At 34.1% G+C, this 27,089-nt stretch overlaps 1 long non-coding RNA gene across 4 annotated transcripts; it reads right to left on the reverse strand.

Moving 5' to 3' along the window:
- Window positions 1-1,340: 1,340 nt before the first annotated feature.
- On the reverse strand, window positions 1,341-13,844 carry LOC118681008 (uncharacterized). 4 transcript variants are annotated; one of them, XR_004976643.2, is made up of 3 exons: window positions 13,488-13,844; window positions 2,542-2,776; window positions 1,341-1,535 (listed from the first exon to the last, which is right to left on the reverse strand). It is a non-coding gene; the product is annotated as an uncharacterized lncRNA (long non-coding RNA). The 4 variants fall into 4 exon arrangements; XR_011395200.1 differs by lacking the exon at window positions 13,488-13,844 and adding an exon at window positions 11,347-12,216; XR_011395201.1 differs by lacking the exon at window positions 13,488-13,844 and adding an exon at window positions 5,550-5,714.
- Between the last annotated feature and the right edge of the window lie 13,245 nt (window positions 13,845-27,089).

Raw genomic sequence — 27,089 nt, forward strand, 5'->3', positions numbered from 1 at the left:
TCACAATCCAATTGTTTTTTAGTTCCATATTTAAAATTCCAACAAACAAAATATTGCTATTCGCGATACACAGCAACGCTTTTCCTATTCACAAAAGACTACTATCGATAGTTTTTTCGTTTGAAATCTACTAACATATCGCTGGTTTAAATTAACAGACCATGGCTTTGTATACTTATTTTTTATGAAATAATATTTGGATTTTTTATAAAATACAACATGAACAATAACGAAAAACACAAAAAAAATTATTAAGGTTACATTTGTATACAATCTTTTATTTTACTATATAAACTGCGCTAAGAGCTGACGAGTTGTGAAAAAGCACATATTTTATATCTACATTTACTAATGTAATATGAGATCGAGAAGTTAATACTTAAAGAACGTTTCAGTAAAGTATTTTATTTCTCGACAATCTATCTGTTTTTGTTTACAAAATAGCAATTTGTTGACGTTTTTAGCCTTTAGTGCTGTTCGGATATCTGATGTTAGCAATTCACTCTGGCGAAACATTGCCCCCGAGAGTATGTATGAGTATGTACATGACAGACTCTACGTGTCTCTGCTACCAGGCTTTGCACTCAATTGCTTTTCCCAGGAATTATCGAAACTATAGAGGCCACAGAATTTCATCTGGATAGTCGCCAAAGAAATTAATGTGAAATAGCGTACATATATTACGAAATTCGATCACAACTGAATGTTTACATAATATGCTTCCATTTCATAATTTAACTCTCCAAAATTAGGACAACTCAATAAAATGGAGGTTTCTTTACAATTTTTATTTTTGCACGGTTCTTAAGTCTTATTAAAATGCTGGAAAACAGTTGCGTTTAAAATTCTGAATTGCGGCTGCATCTATAAGTAACTGACGTTATTTGCAGCCGGTTAGTAGTTAAATTTAATAATTTGTATATTATTTCAAAAATTTTCGGTACTTACAAATTTGAAACTACATGCCCGCAACTAAGCCAAGAATGAAAAAAGGATTTTGAGGCTACCATCCCTGGAAGCAACCTATCTGTTAAATCACTAGTTAATTACTCAACAGCGTTATCAAAGATTTCTGTTAAAGCTTCTATGAGTTTCTTAAGACATTATTGACAATTCTAACCGAAACTCTTGTGTACGTGTGATCGTTAATGCTTTTCTTACGCATTGGGCTTATGATTGTATGTGCTAGTTTCCGCGCTAATTTCTTCAAAGTATTGTATTTCCGTTGCCGTGACTTGTTGTGATGTTATCCAAAATTAGACTTCAAATTTGGTATTACTAGACTATCATTATGTAGCTTTATAGGGTTATATACAGTTAGAAGGCCGAAAAAAGTGAACTTTCCAGAAGATTTTCGGAGAAAACTTTTAAATATATTGATTCAAAAATTTATACACATATTATGGTGTCTTTAACCTATAATTTAAAACTTAGTACTAGTTAAAATATTTATTTAAAACAGAGCTACTGCTGATCTCCGGGAGCTCCTCTCAAAAAAGACGTTTTGCGGTGACCACTTTATCTCTGAACTGGATCTGAAATTAAATAACCAAGCAGATTTCGTTAAAGTGATGTTAAATCGAGTAACTAATCGAGCGAAATAAAGTTTTTTGACAAAAGGGCGGTTTCTTAAAAAAAAAATCAATTTTTCACCGAAATTTCGGACTTAAAATGTTTATAAAAACAAAAATATTTATCGTAGAAAAACAATCTTCGATTAATTACTAAAAGAAGACTAACTAAGAAGCTCGTGTTAAAATTTGAATCTAATCGGTTTAGCCGTTTTCGAGAATTGTTGGTCACCGACTTTGAAAACACCATTCTGAGCAAAACGCGTTTAAAGTTTGGTCAGGTAGTCGCTGTCGCTCGGCCTTGTACTTCCAAGCACTCTGAAACGCCTTTTCAAATTTGCGTTTAACTTCGAAAATACTCTCCGGAACGATATGAAATATTCTGTGTGTATTCTTTAATATGTGCATTAAGAAAAAACAATTTTAAAAAAATCGATTTTTTGAAAATTCTAACTGTATGTAACAACTTTTAGCTTTATTAAGTGAAATTTTGCAAGTTTATGAAAATAGTTGGTAAATCTAGTTAGGGAATTAAAAATAATCGATTGTTTGTAGCTCTTCTTTGTTCTGTATACTTTCGGCACATCTTTGCAGCATGGTGTCTTTTAAACCCATTCACATATAACTGTAACTGGTAGTCGTCCTACATTCAATAAAAAGTTTTTACTACTTATCTCTCCACGTATTTTCGATGTGGTTTAAAGTGTAAAGAAAATTACCAATTTACCTAAGTCCATTCTTGCAATATTTCGCCATTTTTACTTTGATCACCTTATGTGAGTATTCATAAACTGAAAAATTCTAGTGCAACAATTAAAGGAGATAAACCTGTGTGGGTTGGGTTTTTAGATTGCGATTTAACAAATATCTTCTGAATATCATGTTTAAATGAGTTAAACTGCCTCCTCCAAGTACACCACTCTACTCGGGAAAAACTGGCGCCCCCTAATAATGTCTACCACATACTCACCAATACACCACACCAGATGACACCACACAGGACAACACAACATACTATCTTTACATTCGTTTTCGTCTACGGGCCTGAGCGCCACATCAACATTCGCATATACACCTGATTCGACAAGGTAGCGATCTTACGCGCAACTGTTCGTTGACAACTGTTGGACACCGATACCTCCTGATTTTGATCGCCATCACCCGAAAGTCGTTTCGCGGAATAGGATTCTCAACGCTCCCCTCGTCTACATCATATTATTACATATAATATAAAATTTATTATAATTTTAAATAAACTTGTGGTTCAACCGAGATGGTCAAAATAATAATTATATACTAAGTTTAACGGAAACTTTTATTTTAAAATTTTAATAAAATAAGAATGGTGTGTGCTTCCCAATGAATTTGTTATGCAGATAAATAGTCTATATATTCATATTAGGATTAAACTCCTTCTTAACCTTTTGAAAGCTGATCTATTGTAATTCAATAAATGTGCTGCCAGTTTGGTCGTCTGCCTATTCTTTTAGGCGTCATCATTTAAGTCTAATTTTTAGGCAACTTGGTAGGACGCAAATATTTTTTTATAATTTTTTCTATACCTTACATGTTTGCTTTGCAATTTTTAAGCTTATTATTTTCGACCGCCGGGGTAGGGCTCTGGAGAACACTTATTTATTACTACAATTAGTTAATTTTTTTGTCTTAAATAATTATAATTGAGTTGTTTTAACAGTAGTAATACACTTTAATAATAAATAAAAATGAAAATAGATCAGTTCCGAACTCCTAGTACTATTAATATGAATAAACTTTGGATATGAACCCAAGTATATAGTTGATTTATTGTTATGTTTTATAATATTGTAACGGATTTCTTGATAAATCGTCTACCTTGTATCTTACTCTTGAGTTCGATCACTGGATTGTTAAATAAAATCCCAATTTAAGGGCTATACACTTATCTTTATTTCTAAATCCAACAACTTAACACTTATTGCTAGATATTCGAGCTTACAATTTCTTTCTTATGTCTCAATTGTTCTTATCACGACAACACTCAAACTAGAACTATGTTTGCTGCACAATCCGGCAGCCTTTATATAGTAAAGTTTTTACAAAACGTTGCTTCTACATTCTGGCAACTACGAATTTGTTAACTAGTCGCTTCTGGCAGTTTATCGTAGGCTCGATTTTGTTCTATCATCCATGTTGTCACAATATAATTCTATAAAATGTTATGTACATAACAAATATTTTGGTATGTGTTCTAATGGCACGATTATGATTTCTTTGGCGCCGCGGTCAGATGGTATGGACGGAAACACAGTGACAAAAGCCATTAAATTGGGACTTTTATTTAACAATCTAGTGATCAAACTCGTGTGAGTTACAAGGTAGACGATTTATCGAGATACCCGTTATAATACGTATACAAGAGTTTCGGTTAGTATTGTCAACTGGGCCTTACGAAATTCATAGTCACCTTTTCAGAAATTTTTGGTAGCGCTGTTGGGTAATTAACCGGTGATTTAACCAATAGATGGCTTGTAGTAAAAAAGCTCCCGTTTATTTAGTACTCCTGATTTTGGAGAAAAAAGTTATGAAATTGGAAGATATTATGTGCGAAGTCTGGTGGCAGAGACAGGGAGAGTCTCTACTGCTGACTGAGGTCTGAACCTAGTTGAGCTGATATTAGGAGAGAGATGGAGAAGCATAGATTCACGCATATGAGTGAATTATGGGATATATAAGGAGTAAAGCCGAATGCTTGAGAGCAATTCCATTCCAGATAGCCAATGACAGAACTCACTTTCATTGTTAGTAAAAAGTGTTAAGTAAAATAGCTTGAGCTTAAATAAGAAGTGTGAGCGAAACTCACAACAAAAAAATAAATAATAAAGAAAAGGGGCATCATACTATGTTCGCACCGACACAAAATTCGTGTTTTCATAGACAAAAGAGGTTTTCACGAGAAAACTTGTGTTTTCATCCATACAAAATCTGTCAAACGAAACCCCTTGAAAACTTACATTCCACTCATTATAATCGGTACCTGCTCTAGTTTATTCGATATTATTAGAAGACATATTTTGCCAGCCCTAAATGTCAGTTGACAATTTGTTTACATTCCATAATTGGCCTAAACGTACCCTACAAGAAACTGCTGATGGGTTCACCAATACACTCACGTTTGATATGTCAGTACTGTTAATTTACATTTGCATTTTTAAATTCAGAACTATCCACTGATTGGAGAAAGACGTACGCAGAGCTATTGAGATGAGGAGATGGCATCAAGTGAAAATTTATTATTATTTTCATATTTTATTATATATTTTGTTGCATTTCTTTTTATATTTAAGTATATTATTGTATTATAACTAATATTGATAGTTTAAAATTTATTAAAAAAATAAAAATTATATTATCTACTGCCCAAAAGAATTTTTCACTTCTGATAGTGTTTCAGTCATAACTGTCAATTTTCTACTATGACGGATTAATGGTCATCAATGACTCAGAAAAAACAAAACAAACAAATAAAAAAAAACAAGGATCTTAAGAAAATCATAGAAACTTTGTTCTGCCCGCTGATAAAATTTTTTCAGCTATGACTGTCATATTACCCATCAGATGACCGTCACTGTTCTTGTAGGTGTACAAATGTAAACAAATAGATGTGTGAACTGTCAATGAAAACTCATCGAAAACACACAATTTCGGTCAGAACGACTTTAGTTCCACAATCCACAAATTGTGTTTTCAAGAGGATTTCAATTCGGTGCGAACATAGTATTAGTCTGAATATAAATGAATATCATGTTAATTAATTTTAGCCAGCGTGGATTGCTAATATTAGATAGGAGGACAACACTTATGACTAAAAACGTCAAGAAATTGCTATTTTGAAATAAAAAGAAGTGGATTATTGAGGAATAAAGTAGTCTACCGAAAAGTATTTTAGGTATAAATTTCTTGATCCCATATTACATTAGTAGATGTAAAAATATATACCTTTTGATAACTCGTCTGCTTACAGAGCAGTTTATATAGTAATGTTATATGTATGTTATAAATAAATCCAAATATTATTTCATAAAAATGATGTGTACAAAGTTAAGGGCTCTAATTTTAAACCAGCAAGAGGTATGTAGATTTCATGTTGAAAAACTATCGATTGTATTTTTTTTAAACTATCGAAACTATGGGTGACCAGACTTTCAATAGTTTTGCAGCTCTAGTTGTATTAATGTAGTGTTAAGGATAACAGGATACGAAATTCCTTGATTCGAGAGAGAGCTGTCAAAACCCATATTTTTATAACATTTGTCAATCATGCGACTGTTGAAAGAAAATGGATTGGGTATTTCAAAAATAAATTTTGGATATTTTACATTTCGATATCATGTTTAGATGCTCGGGCCTATATCACGCAAATATAGCACATCCCTACATACGTGTATTCATATTATAAAATTTTTTTAAATCATATAACATAATAAAATATTATATAAATTAAAAAAAACTATAACAAAAAAGCAATACAAGTCATAATAAAATAGCACGATTTTATGATTAACGTTTTTAATTGAATTAGCAAAAAATTTTTAGTTGCACGTTGTGTCGTTCCTTAAAATTTCGTTTCGCACTGCTTTTCCTAGTTATTTTTAGCGGGTTTATTTCTGGCATCCCGCCTTTTTTGCTATGAGCTGTTCAAAATTCCCTAATCTTCATAATCAGGGAAAGAGAAGGAGAGAAAAATTAGGGAAAATGTGAGAGTCTCGCATCATGTCATCCTTGGTAGTGTATTCGCAGCCAAAGAGATTCAAATGCAATTACATATCTTCGTTCATTTGCTTTGCCCCAATTTTCACAAAAGCCAGTTGTATAATATTCAAATTTAAATTTTCATGGGTTAGTCGAATATATATATGTTTTTCATTATGTAAATATGAGTATACCGTTAATACGTCAATATTTGCCAATGGTATTGTCACTTGAAAACACCCTGCAAGGCTATATGATCGATCACTTGATTGTTAAATAAAAGTCTAATTTAAAGGCTATATACTTATGTTTATTTATAGTCCAAACAATTTAAGGCTTTACTAATTTTTATCCGAGTTTACAACTTTTTACTTATACATATCTTAATTGCTTTTTACGCGTTAACACTAATTTTCTTATATAGTCGATCTTTAACAAAACTTCGCCACTAGAACATTCTTGCAACAACGAAATCGCTGTCTAGTTCATTCTAGCAATTTATCGTCGATTATAATTTGTTCTGGTATTCGTGCTCGCCACACTGCCTTCCACCTAAGTCTGATCGTCGCGTTTAGACAAATTTGCAATATCAAACGCTGCAAGCCGCGTCCAGATGAACTACTTTCATTTTATTCCTTCGTAAGTATGCGATACACTACATCGTTATATAACAATTCCTAATCTCCTTCAATAAAACCCTAAGAGTTCATTGCCTTGTCGTATTTTGCTCTCATTTTATCACTCATAGTTTTGGTGCGCTACCTCACCATACCATGTATATTCCTCATCTCGTCTTCTAGGAGGCTGTTGACTTCCTTGGCATTCCTTCTGTCGTTGGCGTTAATTACAAACTTCCAATCAATCGGTAAGCGAAAATCATTACCAAAAATTACCTTACCTGTCGTTAGCGTTGAATCCAAATTTCAAATCAATCGGTAAGCGAAGATCATTATCAAAAATTACCTTTTCTGGAGTCTGCCTCGTTGTTTCATGTAGATTAGACCGATAAGCCATCAGGAGCAAGGATATATGAGATTTTGATACTTGTCCACAACTTTCCTCTAATATTCTTCCATTGTTCGATTTATTCGTTCTATCACGCCATCGGGCGGTGGATGTGGTGCAGTCGTATTGGTTTTTCGGATACCCAATTTTTGGCACATCTCCTGAATTAGAGTAGATTAAAAATTCCTCCCTTGGTTAGAACGTAATTCTATTGGAACACCATATCTCGTTATCCAATTAGCGTTGAATACATCAGCTACTGTTTCTGCCTCTTGGTTAGGAATTGCTTATGCCTTTGGCCATTTACTGAAATAGTCCATGAGTACCAAAACATATTTGTTTCCTTACTTACTAGTGGGTAATAAACCAGCTACACCCAGGACAATTCGCTCAAATGGCGCACCTGAATTGTAATGCTTTATCTGGCCATGACTCCTAGACCTTGGCCCTTTAACCGATATTATCTCCAATACATGTATTACACTTTTTAAATTTGGATATTCTTGTTGACATTTCCGTAGCTCCTCCGGATCCCAATCTGTTGTGATTGTCATTAATCGGACATCTATAATGTCTTTTTTGGGCTCAGATTTTGGGCAATGTATGCATTCTAAATTACAGGGACGGCGGGACATTCCATCCACATTTTGCAATATTCGTTGGCCATCTTTATCTGGCTTGCTTATTGTTGGCGCAGTACTTAACCGTTTCTTTAGAGTTTGGAAATCCGAATTTTCGTGTCCTTGATAACCTCCAAGACCTTTATGTGCATAGATAAATGAGCTAACCTATCAATTTCTGGCGACGATTTTCGAACTTGATTTGGAAGATTTGCTTCCTGTGCTCACTACCATACCGTCTTTCTAATGCAATCATCAACGTTTCATAACTACTCGACTCGCAGTTTGGAATGGTATGTAATATCTCCGCTGCAGATCCTTTTATTTGCAGATGCCGTTTTTTCGAATTGAAGCTTAAAAACATAGAGCGTAACTATGTCATCAAAGGATGGAGGTTTTATTTTAGAAAAAGCCTGTTGACATAATTAGACGCTTTAATTGTAGCTCGAAGTGACGATATTTGTATTCATCCATTTCTAACAAGGACAATTGAGATTTTTGTGCTAACATTTGTGATGACACCCCTGCTATTTGTTGGGTTATACGTGCATTCCTCTTTAAACTGTGTCGATTCTGTTGTCATTTTTCAGGGAACATAAGCATACGGATGTTATATACACAGACTTTAGCAAAGCTTTCGATAAAGTAAATATCTCGATACTCATACATAAACTTGATCTGCTGGGCTTTCAGCCAAAATTCCTTCAATGGGTATCTTCCTATCTTTATAATAGAACACAACGAGTGATATTTGAGGATACACTTTCAGATACAATTAATGTGTTGTAATGGCCCGATTCTGTTCCTGTTGTTTATTAACGATATTTCTTCAGTAATAGAATTCTCAAAAATTTTATTATACGCTGACGTAAAACTTTTTAAATCATACTCTTCAACTAAGGAAAGGTGTCTGTTGCAAACTGACTTACACAATTTGGTTGCATGGTGGTCGGTTCAAAAATAATTTTTACTTTTCGCCTTAGCGCATTTCCGATGGGATTCTAGGGTAAGTCTACCTCCATACACTAGTCGTTTAAAACTTATTAATCTACCCACACTTTCTAGTCATAGGGAAATGCTTGGCATAATATTCTTAGTGAAAATCTTGAATGGAACAGTTTGTAGTTCTTTTCTCCTGTCTGAAATTAAATTTAATATCCCGGTTCGCTTTTCGAGGCAGCTTAGACCTTTACTGTTAAAATGGTGTAGATCAAATTTTGAACTAAATGAGCCATTCCGCCGTATATGTCATGATTTTAATTCTCATTCCAGCACATTTGACTTATCTGACCCACTTTTCAAAATTAAAAAGACTTTATTGTTTTCTCTTAATAAATGAATATGTAACAATTTATTATATTGTAACTTGGATCTTAGCTGTTGAAATTTTTGTTTCTGTAGCTGAGCAGTTTTAGATCTCAACACTTAAAAAACTCTCTTGCCTTTTCTGACTCGGCTAATTCCGCACGTATGCGGATTGCGCCACTCGCGTCGGTTGGGCGGGAGGAGGGTAATCGTTGGGTTATTATTATTATCTACGACAATTCAATAAGAAACATGTTGATGTCCATAATCTTTGACGAGCATTGAATCTCTTCCTTTTCTTCAATATTATCTTCCTCTAATTGCAATTGAAACACATATTTGTCGACATTAATGTTTTCTGCTTTCATGGCTTCTCGTAACCGTGATTGTAATTCAGACTTTATTCCATTTGTCGCCAAACCACGTTGCTTTGGCTCCTTTTTAAGTTGTGGAATCTGTAGATCATTAAATTTAGCCATTTTTAAATAATTATCTCTTTGGGAATTTATTTGACAATTCTACTTCTGACTCTAATTGTAACGGCGATATCCCCAAATAGTACCGAAAAGCTGCACTTACGTACGCACCAGGGTTGCGATTTTTTAAAATTATAAACACTCCCAATGTTGGGATTAAAAAATTGATTATCATTTTTAGACCCGTATGTTATCCCGATGTTGTGAATTCTAATCAAACATTTTCTTTTTAATTCTTAATTATATGCTTCAGATTGAAATTTTTCTTTTTTAATTTTTCAATCCAGTAGTTGGAATTAAAAATTAAAAATCTTTTTATCCGGTATGCGGGATTAACCATTTATTTTTGAATCCCGTATTTAGGATTGCAAAAAAAAACAAATAATGTAATTCAAATGTTAATTCAATTATTATTTTTAATGCAGTATAACCCTGTGTACGACATACACGATTCTACGCTACGCTAACGTAGAACTCTTCTTCTTGGCGACAGTGGTGTAACGCCGGTTCATTAGTGTGACATCTACATCTTTTTAAATTTAGACCTTTGAAATATACAAGACCATTTACGCTCGCGTACTCTGAAAATTCACTCATGTGTTAAGGACTAGGACTATTTCAACAGGAGTTAATAATCATAAGTGTAAAAACCGTAATTTTATTAATTTTTTTTGTTTTCAAAATATGTTTTTTTATTGTGCAAATAAGTAAAATTTAAGAAAACTTTAATTACGATTTAAAACTATTTGTGCACTATTTAATATTAAATAAATGTGTAAAAACTATTTAGTGACCTGACCTTAACCACTGAATTCGGGATAGAAAAGCTATGCATCGATTTAGACCATTTCTAAATGAGCTTGGCCGAAAGTCAATCACACAACTATTGTAATGTTTTTTGCCGATGTCTCCATTGTAGCTTGATTAATATTATATATCATCAAATTGTTATGCTACGCAAAATACAAGCTGATGCGCTGGAATTATTGTTTTTCGTTTTATGATTTTTTAGAGTCGTTTTAAATGAATTTTCTCAAAAAGTTTGAACGTTATCGGTAGGAGCGACTTAGGCCTGTTAGACGATAACCTGGTTTTGCTGGCTTTTAAATCATAATAACTTCTACAGTTTTTCAATAAGTTAGCACGTATTTAAGCTGAAATGACTCATTAAAAATGTTGGTAATTTTTACTATATTTTTTGATTTATTGAAGGAATATTTGTCAGAGCATTGGCAGTAATCAGGTCGTAACCGAGTGATTTTTGTTAGGGTTTTGATTACTTCACTCAGATCACTTCTTATGTATCTTGAGATTACTTCGTTTCCTTGAGTGAATAGATAAAAATATGAGAAAAATCTACGAGTGTTTCATGTGGAGAAAATATGTTCGCTAATTATTCTGAAAATTCCTGATCGTTTTTAGAGTTATTCTGACCCAAGTGTCAGTCTTTGTTCTGAGTGATGGTGCTTGTAGTCTTATCCAGATTTTCCACAGAGGGTAATTGGAATTTCTTTCATTGATTAATGACTGAATTTTTAAAAACTTTTGATTTCAAACCTCTTATTTTCCGATTAAGATTTTTTGAAATCTTATTTAAAGTTTCAAAACATCTGGTTTGATACTCCTGCGATTGGTTACCTTGGTTCATGTCAATCAAGTCCTTTTCAAGATATGAACAACATGAAATAATATCCCGTGCAACACCTAGTGTCTAGATTTTGAACACATGTAAATTTATGAATCACTTAATTATATTTAACTTTCCGATCTTATAATTCAGAGGGTGATGAAATTTAAGAAATTTTCATTACAAATTCTCTGTTCTCCGAATAACATCTATTTGTTAGTGCGGCCAGTTTCTTCGCGATATCTAAATTTTTACTCAAGTAAACGATTATAATATTATATTTATTCCTAACACGCCTAATATAAGCGTAAATCTATCTAAATTTTTGGTGTAAAACAATTATTAAGATGAGCACAAAATTTCCTATTTTTTTCCCATCTTGTTCCATTCATTTTTAAACTTATTCGTATGAAGAAAATTTCAATAAAATAATATTCTCATAAGCTCAGAGTAGCTATAAATCCAAATGCGGTCAATCCAGCAGTGCACTCACTTTAATAACATGACAAAAAATCGCCCCCCTTATATTAATTTCTTACACTATACAAAGCAATTTTATTATCTTAGTAATTATTACTTCAACTATTACCGGTTCCTTAGGAGGGCTTAACCAAACCTCCCTAAGGAAATTAATGGCTTTTTCATCCATCAATCATTTAGGATGAATACTAGCAGCTATGAACGGATCGGATAATATTATATATATTCGTAACACGCCTAATATAAGCGTAAATCTATCTAAATCATTGTATAAATCTAGGTAGGCTTATACAATGATCTAAATTTTTGGTGTAAAACACTGATTTAGATGAGCAGAAAATTTTCTATTTTCTTCCCATCTTGTTCTATTCATTTTTAAACTTATTCGTATGAAGAGAATTTCAATAAAATAATATTCTCATAAGCTCAGAGTAGCTATAAATCCAAATGCGGTCAACTTTTATATACGTGTAATTTTTTATGCCCTTCTCGCTCACACTTTCGTTAAGTTTAGAGCAAATCAACAAAACTGCATTTAGAAAAGCGCGACGGTGCATTCCATATTAGCCTAGTGTGTAAAGCATACGCTTGCCGTTTCCTCAGCCTACAGTTTTAGAAAATTTTTATGCGTAAGGCCTAAAACTTTTTTTTCAAACTAATATGTTCATATATAAATATACATAATTTTAATTTATCAAATTAAATATTAGATTACATCTGCACACATTTCAATTTTACTAATAAATCAATTTGTCTTCTTATGTTTTATTTTTACTTGATGCCTCTTGATTGAAGAGTTTGTAATATAAAACAAACTAAAGACACAATGGATTGATTTCTTACTCATTTCAAAGGATTGTGAGAGGGTGTTAGTAGCAAGTGGAAATTGTGTACATGTATTGGAGTTTCGGTTTCGCAGGTTTTGCTGGGTAATTAATGAGAATGTTAGAACAATAATAAATCATCTATGATCGCTTCAATAGTCAGGTGCGATGAATTCACCGACTTGGAGAATTCCTTGTCGAAATTTAGAGGTGACCAGTCGTCATACGTCTGGTGGTGTCAGACAGCATATACTGCCATAACATTTTCGAAAATATCTAGGGTATTGTTAGGCATTATCAGGCTATTAAGAAAATAAGAAACGAGATTGAGTGTTCTGTGGATTTAATTTTGTACTCATTTAATAATTTTTTAAATTTCATTATTATTGTCATACGTGGGCAAAAACAGTTTTCATATTAAAGCAATAAATGTCCACATCAGAGTATTGCAACGAGCATGATTGGGTCTGATCAAACACCCGTGCTGAAAAACCATTTAAAAAAATCAAAAACAACATTGTTAATCGATTCGAGTACCGACCAGAGATGGTATTTGATCATTTTTAATTTTGCCGAATTTAATCCAATAACTGTGCGAAAATGTAGTTGAGAGTACCAAAATTAATCATTTTCAAACAAAGTTTCTTTAAAAAAGACAACTTTTTCAAACAATTAATTGACACAAAAAACAGTAAAGTTATTTTTACTTGTAATATGTACATATTAATTTTATTTTATATAATACAACCTCAAAAAATGGCGCCATGTGCCTTGTTTCTGCATTTTAGAAAGGCCCACAACCAAACAATTTATTATATTTACCTATCTATCGTGCTAAAAATACTCACTTGCGCTTTGATATTTGTTAACTTATTTTCGTCCTCTTCTCGGAGTTATATTCACCATTATTATGTTTCATGCATGTGGGGCCATACTGTATATTTTTTAAAATATCGTATTTTTTAAGTCGCAAGTCAAAATTTTACTACGAAGATATTTTAGATAAATGTATGTTTAAATTTTTCTCTATCGCCAAAAAGCATGATACAAGGAAATAGCGCAAGTGCCCATTCACAGTACTTTCCTACCTCCCTGGTGTACGTTCACAATCAAACCAACATGGCAGCCTCTCGTGAGGCGAGGCGAGGGGTTAAAACGTGTTGCGGATAATAAAAAACACCGTATTTATAATTTATTTAATAGTTTCAATTTTTGTTATAGAATGATGTTTAATGCAAAATATGATACTATACCATGTTGATATAGGTATACTTGTATATGGGGCATATTTTTAAGCATATTAATTAACTTATTAGTGGACAACCTGAAAATTCAATATGAGTGGACGGGAAAAAAATAACTATTGTAACAGAATTTGATATTATAAGTCATAATAATTCATATAATCAATAAAACAAAATTTATCATTATCATACAAGTCATAAAAATTAATTTTAACAATTAAGCAAAATTTATCATTGTAGATATACCAAGAAATAATTACTGAGCCGATGGTTCCTCTAATTTAAGTATGCTTTTATTTAATCACACATTTTATTAACGTTTTATATTTCAGCATTTAGGGACTCTTTACATAAAACATTGCTATATTATTATATAGTTCTAAATTTAATTTTTAAAGATATAAACTTCTTAAATAAATTATTTGTTGAAATTCCAATATCTTTATAATATAAAATACATATATTTCTATCCTAAAAAATAGTGTAAAATTAGCTTACGCAACAATGTTACGCAATCTTCAATAGTAATACATTTAATATTTGTGAAACGGACGGACTTATTTTTTGAAATAAGGTGCTTTGGTAATTGTTTAAAATAAAAAAATATTTTATAGTTTTTTTTTCATAGAATACGGCACAAATGGCACATGGTTTCTTATATTCTAAATTTTTTTCGTGGTAATTACAATAACAGTAGCCACATATTAGCCCTGGAAACAATTAGATGCACAGTACAACTAGAAAGTATTTCTTCACATATTGAGCTCTTATGTGGTGCCACATTTACTTTAATAAAATCAGTTTGGTTTACATATAAGCAAGTTTGTATTGTTTGCAACGTAATTTTTGTTTCTTTTTATCGGAACATATTATTCGCAATTTGACTTTCCAAATCGTTTTGTGTCATACATAAACTAGTTTCCAAATTAAAATCACTATGTACGCAATCTAAGGCATCATGGGGTTGATTAAAAAATGACAAGTTTAATTTAAACTTTGTCGTCGTATTAAGAACCGGTGACAATACAAAAATCAAATTTATCTTGATAAGGATCACCAGGAATTTCCTCACACGCCCTTAGTGTGAGTGCAAATAAGGCAACTGCGATCCAGCACTCGGCTTATCGGTACATTCCACCGCCGAGGTGCAAGTCTTTCTCGACGCGAAACATCAGTCCACCAAACGTTCAAGTCGAAAAAATAACTGTCTACAATACCTTACTTTTCTTCTCTCTAATATTTAATATTTCAAATTCAAATTTATTTCACTTCATCTTAAATTATACATATGTGTATTTACAGTGACTAATGTATAAAAGTGCGGAGTACAGGCGATATCGCCTTTTCTGCTTAAAAAAATTTACTGTATGTAAATATGAATAGCTTAGTTTTAGTATTTTGAAAGGTAACTTTGATTTAATTTACAAAAAGCCCTTGAAGAATAGTCATGTCTAATTTATAATTAAGATTATATTTTATAGCCGTTAATTTTTAATTTATTAATATGAGAGTACTCGGAGAATGCTCACAATGATCGTTATACCTCCTATTTAATCAAGTCAATCTAGCTGCGACCAATTCAACATTCGCTGTCATGTAGCTCTGAGGAGTTTTTTTAATAATATATGGTAAATCACGTATATTAATAATAGAAATAAAATATAAATAAATATTCAACACTTTTTTCCCAGTTGACGTCAATAGAATTAAGAGAAATTTTTTTTTTTGTGAGAAAAATGCGAGTTAAGCTTTCTTGTGAAGAAAACTGCTGGAATTTACTTAGTATCAACCACAATTTTCCATTAGTTAAAGTTTTGTTAGAGTAAATTGTGTTATCCGCTGCAATGGAACCCGAGCAGATTATTGCGGTATCGAAAGCTGTGCTTTTCCTTAGCGCCGGGAAATCAGTTATATAACAATGGAGACAGGCACTAACCTTGGGGACAACCCGCATAGATGCCAATTTTGAGAGACTGTGCTTCACCCAGTTGGACTGTGAATAATCGGTTTGTCGGAAGAAAACTCTGAATAATAATAATATATATAATATAATATAACTTCAAGAGCTTCATTTTATACAAGAGCTCATTGTTCCAAATAGAATCTAATGCAGCTTTGATATGCAATATCTTCTGGAGTCACCCGTTCTTTTATAACAGCCTTTATCTCTGTTCTCTCTATTTCGAATTTCGGACAGGTAAAAAAAATATGCTGAGCGCTTTCGCTGCCGTTACCACAAAAAGAATAATTTGTCCTGATATCGTGACCGTATATAAATAGGTATTCCCTGAAGCATACGTGATTGGTCAGAAATTGGATCATGTAATAATCAGTCTCGCCGTGCTTTCTCTCCATCCAGGCTTGCACATTTCCGATTAACTTGTACGTCCACCTTCCTTTTTCTACGATGTCCCAGCGCCTCTGCCACTCACATATACTTTTCTGCCTTTCTTCGTTTCGCTCTTCTGTTGTGAGACGTCTTGGAATGCCTCTGGAATTGTCGTAAACTTGAGTTCTTGTGCCATTATATCTGGTGGTATGATGTCCGCTATGACTTCAGACGCCTCATGCGACACCGTGCGGAATCCACTGATAATCCTGATTGCATTTAGTCACAGATCTTTCTGTGTTTTCAATATTTGCGTTTTGTTCGCCATGTTTATTTGTCCTTTGGTTTTATTTAATACTAGCTGACCCGGCGAACTTCGTACCGCCATAGCGTTGCTTTGATACACTACTTTACTTTGTATAGCTGACAATTGTCCCATCTTAGGTATTAGTACCTATTCAATTTAAATTGGAATCTATAATATCTCCATATAAAAATTAATCCCTATTTCCCTGGTGTCGCCATAACTGAGTACTTTAGTAATTTCATAATTAATTAATATTGTGTAGTCATTAGAAGTTACCAAAAATCAATATAAAGCTTTGAACTTACAGTGATTAACAAACACTTATTAGCAACCAACAAACTTCTTAGTCTTTTAAATAGTGCGATAGAATTTAATTAAGTAACCACATTTCCAAACAAACGATGCTCTTTCAATATAGTCTATGGCTGTGAATTACGATGACATTCGTTACGCGAGTTTTTTAAAATATGCAAAATTAAATGTATTTTTCCAATCTTTCAGAGACATTTTCTTAATATTTAGGAACCTTCTACATAGTATTAGAAAACTACGAAAAAAAAAACAGCCAAATCGGTCTAGCCATTCTAAAGTTATAGCGTGACAACTGGATTCATTTTTATATATAGAGATATATAGATTATCATTTTCATAAAATCATAAACCGTTTATTTTATTCGCCCTTACACATGCACATGTATACAGCTACATCCTATCAATGTGAACTTTTGAATATACTGTTAAAAAAATACTTGATTATGTGTTTAAAAAATATATAATAAATGTAGAGTGAAAGCAATAGAAGTCCAAAGTTCTCGAAAAAAAACTCGGATTGAATTGAGTCAAAGAAAATTACTTCCCAAAAAAAAGTCGATTCTATTAAAATCAGTTCTTGGGTTACTTGAATATTATTAGAACTTTCTTTTTTTTCTCCTTTATCAACTTAAACTATATTAAATAAATGTTAATTCGCTATCATTACAATTATTTCTCCTAAATTTTGTTACTTTATTAATAAATAAACTCGTCAAAAGCAAGACATAAGAATTTGTGTTGTTTACCAAATATTTTTTAATGGACTGGATGTGGAGTGAATAGTGGGAGGGGAGTTTGTTTAATGGTAATATTATTTGTTATTACTTATTATAATTATATGAAGGTAAGAAAAAATTTTACGTTGTTGTGTTGTTTATAACAGTACAATTATTGCGTAATATGATACGTATATTGGAATTGAATTTGTTTATTAAGTCATAGTAAAGGACTTTGCAATAAGAGCGATATGATTTTGTTTTTTAAATCACTCTAATTGTTAGGGAAATTAAAATTTTTTTTATTTAATGTGAAGTACAATCGATACAATTAAGTTCTGAATATAACACCGTTCAAATGGCCTCCACGACTTTATGTGCAAGGACGAATTCGATGAACCCAATTTTTGAGTACTTTTTCTACTAAATCCAGTCGTATGTCATAAATAGCACGTTTAATATTGACTTCTAAAGCTTGAATACAGTCGGGTTTATTGCTTAAGACCAATGACTTCAAATAACCCCACAAGAAGTAGTATAATGGTGTTAATCACAACTTCTTGGATTCCATTCAATGTCACAATTTCTTGAAATGATCGAATCTCCAAACTTTTCTCGCAATAATTCGGTTGTTGCACGTAGCCTTAGTCTTGTTGGAACCAAATGTTGTCAAGATCAACTTCTTCTAATTGCGGCCATAAAAAGTTTGTTATCGTCGATCAACCACACCAAACTATCAGTTCAGGTGAATGTAATGGTTGTTCATGAATAATTTGTGGATTTTCTTCGCATCAAAATCGATAGATTTGTTTATTTACCGTACCATTCACCATAACCATAACGACCATAAAATGGCAAAAGCGCACGAAAAGTTCCCAATTGGGGCACGATTATTTTCATAATAAACTTCAATAATTTGTAAACGTTGTTCTTGCGTATATATTTTCATGAAATTTCATGAAATTGTAAACATTAGTGAATGCAAGAAAATTACAGATCATGGTCGAAACGACACTTAAAAATCATATCATGCCTATTGAAAAACCCGATATAAGTGAGGCGAGAGTTATTGTACAACGTTTCTTGAGAAAAGAATTCATAATTGTTTGCGATACACAATGTTCCGACCGACACTTAATTATCTCAATAATCTAAATGATACTTGTTAATCTCGTCACCGAGGTTCGATTTGAATCGAATCTACTTGAAATCTCCCTATGATGATTTAGCGCCATTTCTTTGTCACATTTGGTTTTATCACAGCTAATTTGGACACTTTAAAGTCAATGTGAAAAAAGTTAAACAAAAAAATAAAGAAAAAAGTAAAAAATTATAGCAATACCAAGTAAAAAGGAAAAAATCGCAGAAAATAGTATCAAAAAAAAGGAGAGTAATATGGAGTGAGGCTGCCGCAGCCTATCTAATAGAGTTGTGCCGAGAAAAAATTCCACAGCTGTTTATAAATCTCCAACGGCAGTGTAAACAGTCTAGATTAGTGAATCTAGATTTTTGGTATGGTATTAAGAACATTTATAGCAGAAGTGTTTTGAATAAGAAAATCAGTGTTGGATTACATTTAGTTGGGATTTTGTGGAGCTCTTGATTAACTTCCCCCTTTGATTTATGACTATCCTGCATCGTTATACTTGTATTTTTAATGTATTTCTTTCCTTGTGAAGATTAGTATTACAATAAAGGCAGTAATTAAAATTAAAAATATTGTAAATGTTGACAAATATACAATTTGATGATTCTTTATAAATTTAATTTCATCAAGTTTTTCAATATTTTTTAGTAAAATATTGTCGAACATAAATTTTTCATTTTGGGTTCTAATATGATTAATATCACTAGTGTTTGATATACTTTGTTTAAATACTTTTTCAGGATTTTTAAAAATGTTTTTTTTTTACTAATTTATTAATGTTTTTTTTTATTAACATATTAATGAATTCACACGTTTTATAATTTAAATGCAAAATAATCGGTTTGAGAAAATGCAGCCATACGAATCGAAAAGGTCAGGATCAGTTTGGTCACGATGAAGGCGATCGAAAAAACAGACACGAATCAAGCCATCGATCCTTTTCGTTGATTGAGCGGAGCGAGTGGTGAAATAAGGGTGGTGTATGCATTTGTATTAGTGTGTGGTCGATTGTATTGCTGTGGTGTGTTGGAATGTGTTAGTGTTGCTTGTGGAGTGGTGTGCGGTGCTTGTAGTGTGGGTACGTTTAGGGGAAGCTTAGCTCGTTTAGCCTTCCCGGCCCCCCTAGGCGAATGTTTAGCCTAAAAGTCGCTGCAGCGTTGTTAGAACATTATTCAGTCCCGTGGAGCGGCGATATTATGGCCTAGCGGTGCGATGAAGCAATGTGTGATGCTGCTTGCCACACAATTGGCACAGTTGGACGGAAGTACACTTTTGCGTATCATGAGAAACATGCTGACGTTTCATTGGATGTATGGCCCTGAAGATGTGTCAGTGCTGTATTCAGTGTGGGTTGCGGCACAGGGAAAATCGGACGCGTTGCGGTTCCGTTGTTGGTGTGGGTAATGACATTGGCTTGGAAGGGCCCGAAATTTTTGGAGATGATGACGTCGCTAAAAAAATTAGGATATTGCAGCTAAATCTAAATCACTGTGTTGCAGCACAAGACTTGCTCAAACAAACGATTAAAGAAAAATATATTGATATCGGGTTATTAAGCGAGCAATACTGCCAGCGTTCGGAAACCACTTGGATCGCAGACAGAACTGACAAGGCAGCAATATGGTCTTGCAAAGGGAAACCTTTTATGTCGCACTCCAGGCAAGCTCACAATACACAACACTGCTATGCGCGTCCAGCGCATCAATTCGAGATTTTGAATTGGAACTCATGGAACTGTCCCTAGAAACCAGAGGCAAATCACCAATAATAGTAGCGGGCAGCCAACCATCGTAGGCGTCTTATTTTAGAATTCCTGAGCCAAACAAACCTCATGTTAATGAATAGCGGCACGAAAAATACCTACCAAAAAGGAAATAATGGTTCTATAATAGACCTTTTGTTTACTAATGACACTCTGAGCAGACACATTAAGTGGGTGGTGTCAGACATCTACACAAATAGCGATCACTCTGCTATAATTGCTGAAGTATTGTTCTCCCGGGAAACGGATCCCCCTTGCAAAAATTCTTCCCAAAGGCAAAGCTGCTGACCAAAAAGATTTCGATAAAGATGTTTTTAAGATAGTCTGGTGTGCGGCAGAGTCACCAGGTGAAGACACCACCCACTTGGTATCCGCAGTGCGGAAAGCACTGAACGCAACATGTGACGCAACTGTGCGTATGACAACCAACCGTTATAAACGAAGGCCAGTATATAGGTGGAACGAGGAAATAGCCACGCTCAGGAAACTTTGTCACTCCTGAAGACGTGCCTACAGCGTAACCAGAGTGGTGCAAACGAAATTGAGTTCAGGGAAACGTTTAAAAGGCACAAGAAGCTCCTGAAGTCAGCGATTACCCGCAGCAAAAGAAACAGTTTCGAAAAGCTCTGTGATGAAGTAAACATAGACTCATGGGGAACTGCGTACAAAATTTGCACGTCCAAATTTAAAAAGTCCCAGCAGCCTACTCCCAAAGCCAAAAAAGCCACCGGACGAACCTTCATCTTATCTCCCATTGTGCATTGACACGATTGGTAAAGTGTACGAAAGTATTGTAAGAAACCGCTTGAAGTTAGCTTTCCAAAAACAGATTGCATTGATAATCTGCACCAATGGTTTGCTACCATGAGTTTAGGGCTGGCAGAGCAGAAAACGGAAATCTTGCTCATCAGCACAAGGAAGGTGGAAGAAAGGTTAACACACAATAGGAAAGTGCGAAATAACTTCACAGCCGCTGCTGAAGTATCTGGGAGTAGTACTAGACTCCAAATTAAAATTTAAGGAAATAAAAAGTATACGCCAGGATACTTCGGTAACGCATAAAAAATTTAAATTTATAACGCTCTATCGAGAATGATGGCCAATAAAGACAGCGTGCGTTCCAGCAGGCGGTTTTTAATAGCAAAAGCAATAAGCTCCGTGATATTATATGCAGCACCAATATGGATACAAGCGCTAGATATAAAATCAAATGCCAAACCAATAAATGTAGTGCATAGGCTATCTGCAATCCGAGTAATAAGTGCTTTCCGAGCGATATCAAGTGATGCTGCTGAAGTATTAGCCAGCATGCCTTCTATTGATATTCAGGGAGACGAATTCGACTGTACCAGCTTTCAGTGCCGTCCTCAAAAGTAAAAAAAGAGGAGAGAACCAAGAGCCTAACAATGTGGCAGCAGTGGTAACAAACCTTATCTAAAGGACGATGGAACCACATACTGATTCCGGACATTCATTCGTGGATAGACAAACGACATGGGGACCTGAATTTCCACCTAACCTAAATACTGAGTGGGCATGGATGCTTTAGAAAGTATCTCTTCAAAATTCATCATGATGTTAGTCCGTATTGTCCAACGTATACAGAGTGCGTGGAAGACTCTGAACACGTATTTTTTAGTGCCTCCGTTTTTTAAATATTAGGGAAAAGTTAAAGTCTACACTCGGCGTTAGTCTAACGGTGGAAACTTTGACAGCTTATATGTGTCCGTCCTCTGATAAATGGAAAGCTGTCAGCGAAGCGGCAGCTCTAATTATGACAAAACTGAGATACTTACAACAAATTAGGAGTCAGTCAGTCCGTACCGTAGATTAGACCTAAATGTCCATTTCCCTCCCATGAAGTAATACTTAATCTGGAGGTTCCGTGGTTGAGACATGAGTTGCGAGTAGGTTAGGTTTAGCGGATTAAAGTTCCGCCCTTCGGCTTTCGATGCTTCCCACCCTACTATAAATCAAAAACAGCCCATACACTGCATACTTGTGTTCAACCGATCATAAAAAAGAGAACATTTTCCCCAAAATGGATTCGTATACACACAAGCCCACACATAAATAAATCTCACTTGCGCACATACCGGACGTACAAGTATGTTGAGTATGGCCACTTTTAGAAGTATCAAAGTCAACGCGTGTATATAGTAAATATGTGGGTTAGAATTCCCCGCAAATGGTATTTAAACTCTGAATTCCGAATATATTATTATACATATTTATTTATTAAATATAATTAGCACGAAAAAGAAGTATGGTTGATGTTTAGATATTTAAAAGATGTAATTTTTTTGAAATTTCAAAATATTTGCTATATTGGGGTTTAAACGTTGGATTAAATATAAATTTGGGATTAAATATGTGTACATATATTATGAACTAATATAGGATATCTCGCTTTTAAAACTAATATTGATTAATATATTAAAAACAAATGCGATAACAAAGCCTACACAATTAATACCGAAATTAGAAAACATTGAAGTGAAAAACGTAAATAAACCAAAAAACGATTATATAGGTTTCAATTGCAATAAACCTGGCCACATATCGAGAAATTGTAGTGAGCCACAACGTAAAGTAAGATGTGAAAAACGGTAAAACTGGACATAAGCCAAACGAGTGTAAAATAAATGTACAAACACAAGCAAATTGCAACGAAATCAATGACGTAACTGAAAAAATGTACAGTAAAAGAAATTACAGTGTGTGAAGAAAAGCTGAAGCAATTATTGATACCGGTAGTGCGCGGTCACTTGTTAGTGAAACATTTGCAAATAAATTTGATAAAGCATATCGTGAAAAATCGTATGTCAAATTAAACGGATTCGCTGATGGGTTTTATGAATGTTTCGAAAAACTAAACGTACAATTGAAAATTGATGATATCATTTTGATTGCAACTTTGTTAATTGTTGGTGACGTGAATATGAAAATCAATGTGTTACTCGGTCGTGACGTATTGTGTTCAGAAAACGTAAAATGTATACTCGAAGATGATGACTGCCGGATGCAAGTAAGCAATGTAAACGCGATTAATAATGATGGTCATGAGTTAGATGGTCATTTCAATGAGCTACATGAAGTTTTATTAAATTATGAAAAACGGTTTTAAATGCTCTGAAAATCTAGTTTAGTTAAAATAAATATTCGGTTAACAACTGATAAGCTTGTGAATATGAAACCGTATAGACTACCGTTCGCGAATCGTCCCATTGTGGATGATATTATTCGAGATTTGCGGAAAGAAATTATAGGTGTGTCTAATTCTCCTTACGCATTCCCAATAAAATTAGTGGAGAAGAAACATAATGACCATCGTCCGTACGTGGACTATCGACAGTTAGATCGTGTCACAGTGAAAGAACCTTTTCCTATGCCTATCATAGACGAATTATTCGCCATGCTCGCAGGAAACGTTTATTTTACTACATACTGGGTTATCACCAAATCGAGATTTGTGAAAGTGCGAAAAAATATACAACATTTATAACGAACTGTGGCCACTACGAATATAATCGCATGCCGTTCGGTTTGGTTAACGCGCCGACTGTTTTTCAAACCATGATAAATAAACTGTGTGAAAAAATGAAACCACGCGTTGTTATTGTTTACGTCGACGACGTAGTTATCAAGTGTAACAATCAGCGACGGTATCGAAACGCTGAATAAGTTTTTGGCCCTACTTGAAGAGAGCGGATTAATGTTAAGACGAGAAAAATGCAATTTTCTACCAACTCAGATAAGTTTCTTGGGACACATTCTCTCAAAAGACGGCATAAAACCGGGTGAGTCTAAAATCAATTCCACTAAATTTATAAACAAACCTACGAATTTTGTATGGAGTGCAGTAGAAGACAACGCATTCGATGAACTTGTAGATGCACTCACAAAAGATCGTTACACGAAGTTCATACTGACACGAGTAGCATTGGTCTAGCAGCAGTATTGCTACAATCTGATGACGAAGATAAATCCTGGAACGCAGTCATGTATTTCAGTCGACGATGTACCGATATAGAAACACGTTTCCACAGCTATGAAATTGATGTCCTTGCAGTGGTCGAATCTTTAAAGCGATTCCATATATATTTACTCGGAAAACCGTTTAAAGTGGTGACGAACTGCGCCGCCATTTCGAGTGTATAAACGAAAACAGAGCTTATACCACGCATTGCTCGATGGTGGATGCAACTTAATGAGTTTGACTTTGAATGCGTGCACAAACCAGGTGCGCGAATGCAGCATGTAGATGCCATAAGTCGATCGCCTGCTGATAACAACGACATAAATCAACATAAGCAAGTCATGCATATCTCCGACACAAACGACGATTGGTTACTAACAACGCAGCTACAACATAAGAATATCTGCGAAATTGTTAACGTCATTAAAGAGATACGAAAGTCTGATCATATAACGCAATTGAAAAACGAAATAAACGACTCTTTGTTGTACCAAAAGCGGTGAGATGGCGAGTGACTAAGTGTGTGTGTTATGGAACATTTCGGAATAGAAAAAACGGTTAAACGAGTCAATGACAAATTTTGGTTTCCGAAAGTACGGAAATACGTGAAAGAATATATTGCAGCGTGCATAGAATGTTGCTACAACAAGGCAATCGGAGGTAAACCTGAAGGTAATCTCTACCTAGATGCAGTAGATCCTATTCCTTTCCGCACGTTACATATCGACCATTTATTTAGAAGTAAAACATTATATACGCATATTGTCGCAGTAAGTGACGCTTTTACGAAATATTTGATTATCAAACCCGTGCGCAACACTAAAACGCAACCAGTGTTGCAAGTGCTCAACGAACTGAGTAGCTATTTCGGTCTACCAACAATCGAGGCACCGCGTATACGTCTAAACTGTTTACTGGTTTCTGCAATACAAATGACATTCAGCATATAAAAACTGCTGTTAGAACGCCGATCGATCTATCGATAATATCTTGAACTTTCTCCGAACATCTTGTTCCAATGCAAAAGAGTGGGACACAAAACTACGAAATCTGCAGTGGAGCGTCAACTCTCAAATAAACGCGAGTATAGGTTTCTGCATAAATTAATTGATCTTCGACTTCAAACTTCGAGATTTCATTCGAAATCGTTTGTTTGCCGAAGTCATAGACGATAACAACGATAAGCCAATATGCGACAAAGGAATTAAAGCATCACAAAATTTGCAACAGCAAGCATTTTGTGGAAGGAGCGGTTTGATCGTAAGCACAAACCTCCCTCTAAATACAATGTAAACGATCTTGTGCTAGTACAGAGTGATTTGCAATCAACCGGGGAGTCCCGTAAGTAAGATACTCGTTATCAGGGTCCTTACATCGTTAGTAAATTACTTGACAATGATAAGTACTTGTTGGAAGATGCTCCTGGCACACAACAAAAGGAAAACCGATTCGGTCTATTCCTCTGACAAAATAAAAGCGATAGTGTACGATGCCTCCGAATTTGGACGGAGACGAAACCGTAGATGACATCGTTGCGATGCCATATCAGGAAGGGCCGAGCTGTCAAGTGTAAAATCAGACTACGAACAAATACAACCCTGACAGACTGACGAGTGACGCGGCAATGATTTTTAATTGTAATAAATAGTGACATTTTGTATTTCATACAAGGCGGACGGTTTATTCTTATATTTTTTATAATACGCATTTTAAAATAAAATTATTAAAATAAATGAAGTTTTTGTGCAAGTCGCCATCCAGATTTGTAATTGAAAGTTATTTAAAAAAAAAGAAAAAAAGTTGCGTAAGTATTTTCGGTACATTGACACTGGCAAAACATATTTCATATGTCCATCAACTGTTGGTAGCACTAGTAATACTAATATCATTAGAATTGAGCATACCTTTGTTGGTCATTCAATATTCGTCGGGTGTATATTGTTAAGCGGCATCTGTCTATTTTTGGTTTCAAATGTATTTCTAACTAAATTATAGTTCTTAAAGTATCCATGTTGTTGAGTATTTCTAAAGGTTTTCCTATTTTCATTTCATTTCTGAGTTCTCTGGTGATCATTTAGTGCCCTACTAGCATAACAGATTGGATGATCATGCTGGTAAAGAACAGATGTCAAATGAAATTTCTTTTTGAAATCTGGATATTTTAATATTATTGGGGCTTCAGTTAGCAATCTCTATAATTTCCCAAATTAACTTCTACAATCGCAGTTTTTCACATTAACGTTGGAATCTTTTTTTAAATATTGGGTCATACGTTGTGTGATTTAATATGTTTTTGTGTTCTTGGTAATTTTAATTCCAATACGCTTTTAACTTTCTCTGTATTTGTCTTAACAGTTTCGGACGTAAGTAAGGAGTTTGTTTCTTTGCAGCAAAAATTGCATCTATCTAACTATAGTTTTGAACCGTGTTTTTTCAATTCCTTAAACACTTTGTGAGAACTAAATGTCCAGAGGGGATTTAGCCCACACAACACATGAAGACGCACCCTGTTAAATAAAATCAACGCAACGAGTATTGGGCTGCAACGGGAAAATCACGCCACTTTTAGCCACAACACGCCATCCTAAAGCAACATGTTGCAACACAACAGTTACATCACGCCACTTCTAGCAACACACGCCATCCTAAGGCAA

This window comes from Bactrocera oleae, chromosome 3 (genome assembly GCF_042242935.1).
Source record: "Bactrocera oleae isolate idBacOlea1 chromosome 3, idBacOlea1, whole genome shotgun sequence".
NCBI classification, from domain to species: Eukaryota; Metazoa; Arthropoda; class Insecta; order Diptera; family Tephritidae; genus Bactrocera; species Bactrocera oleae.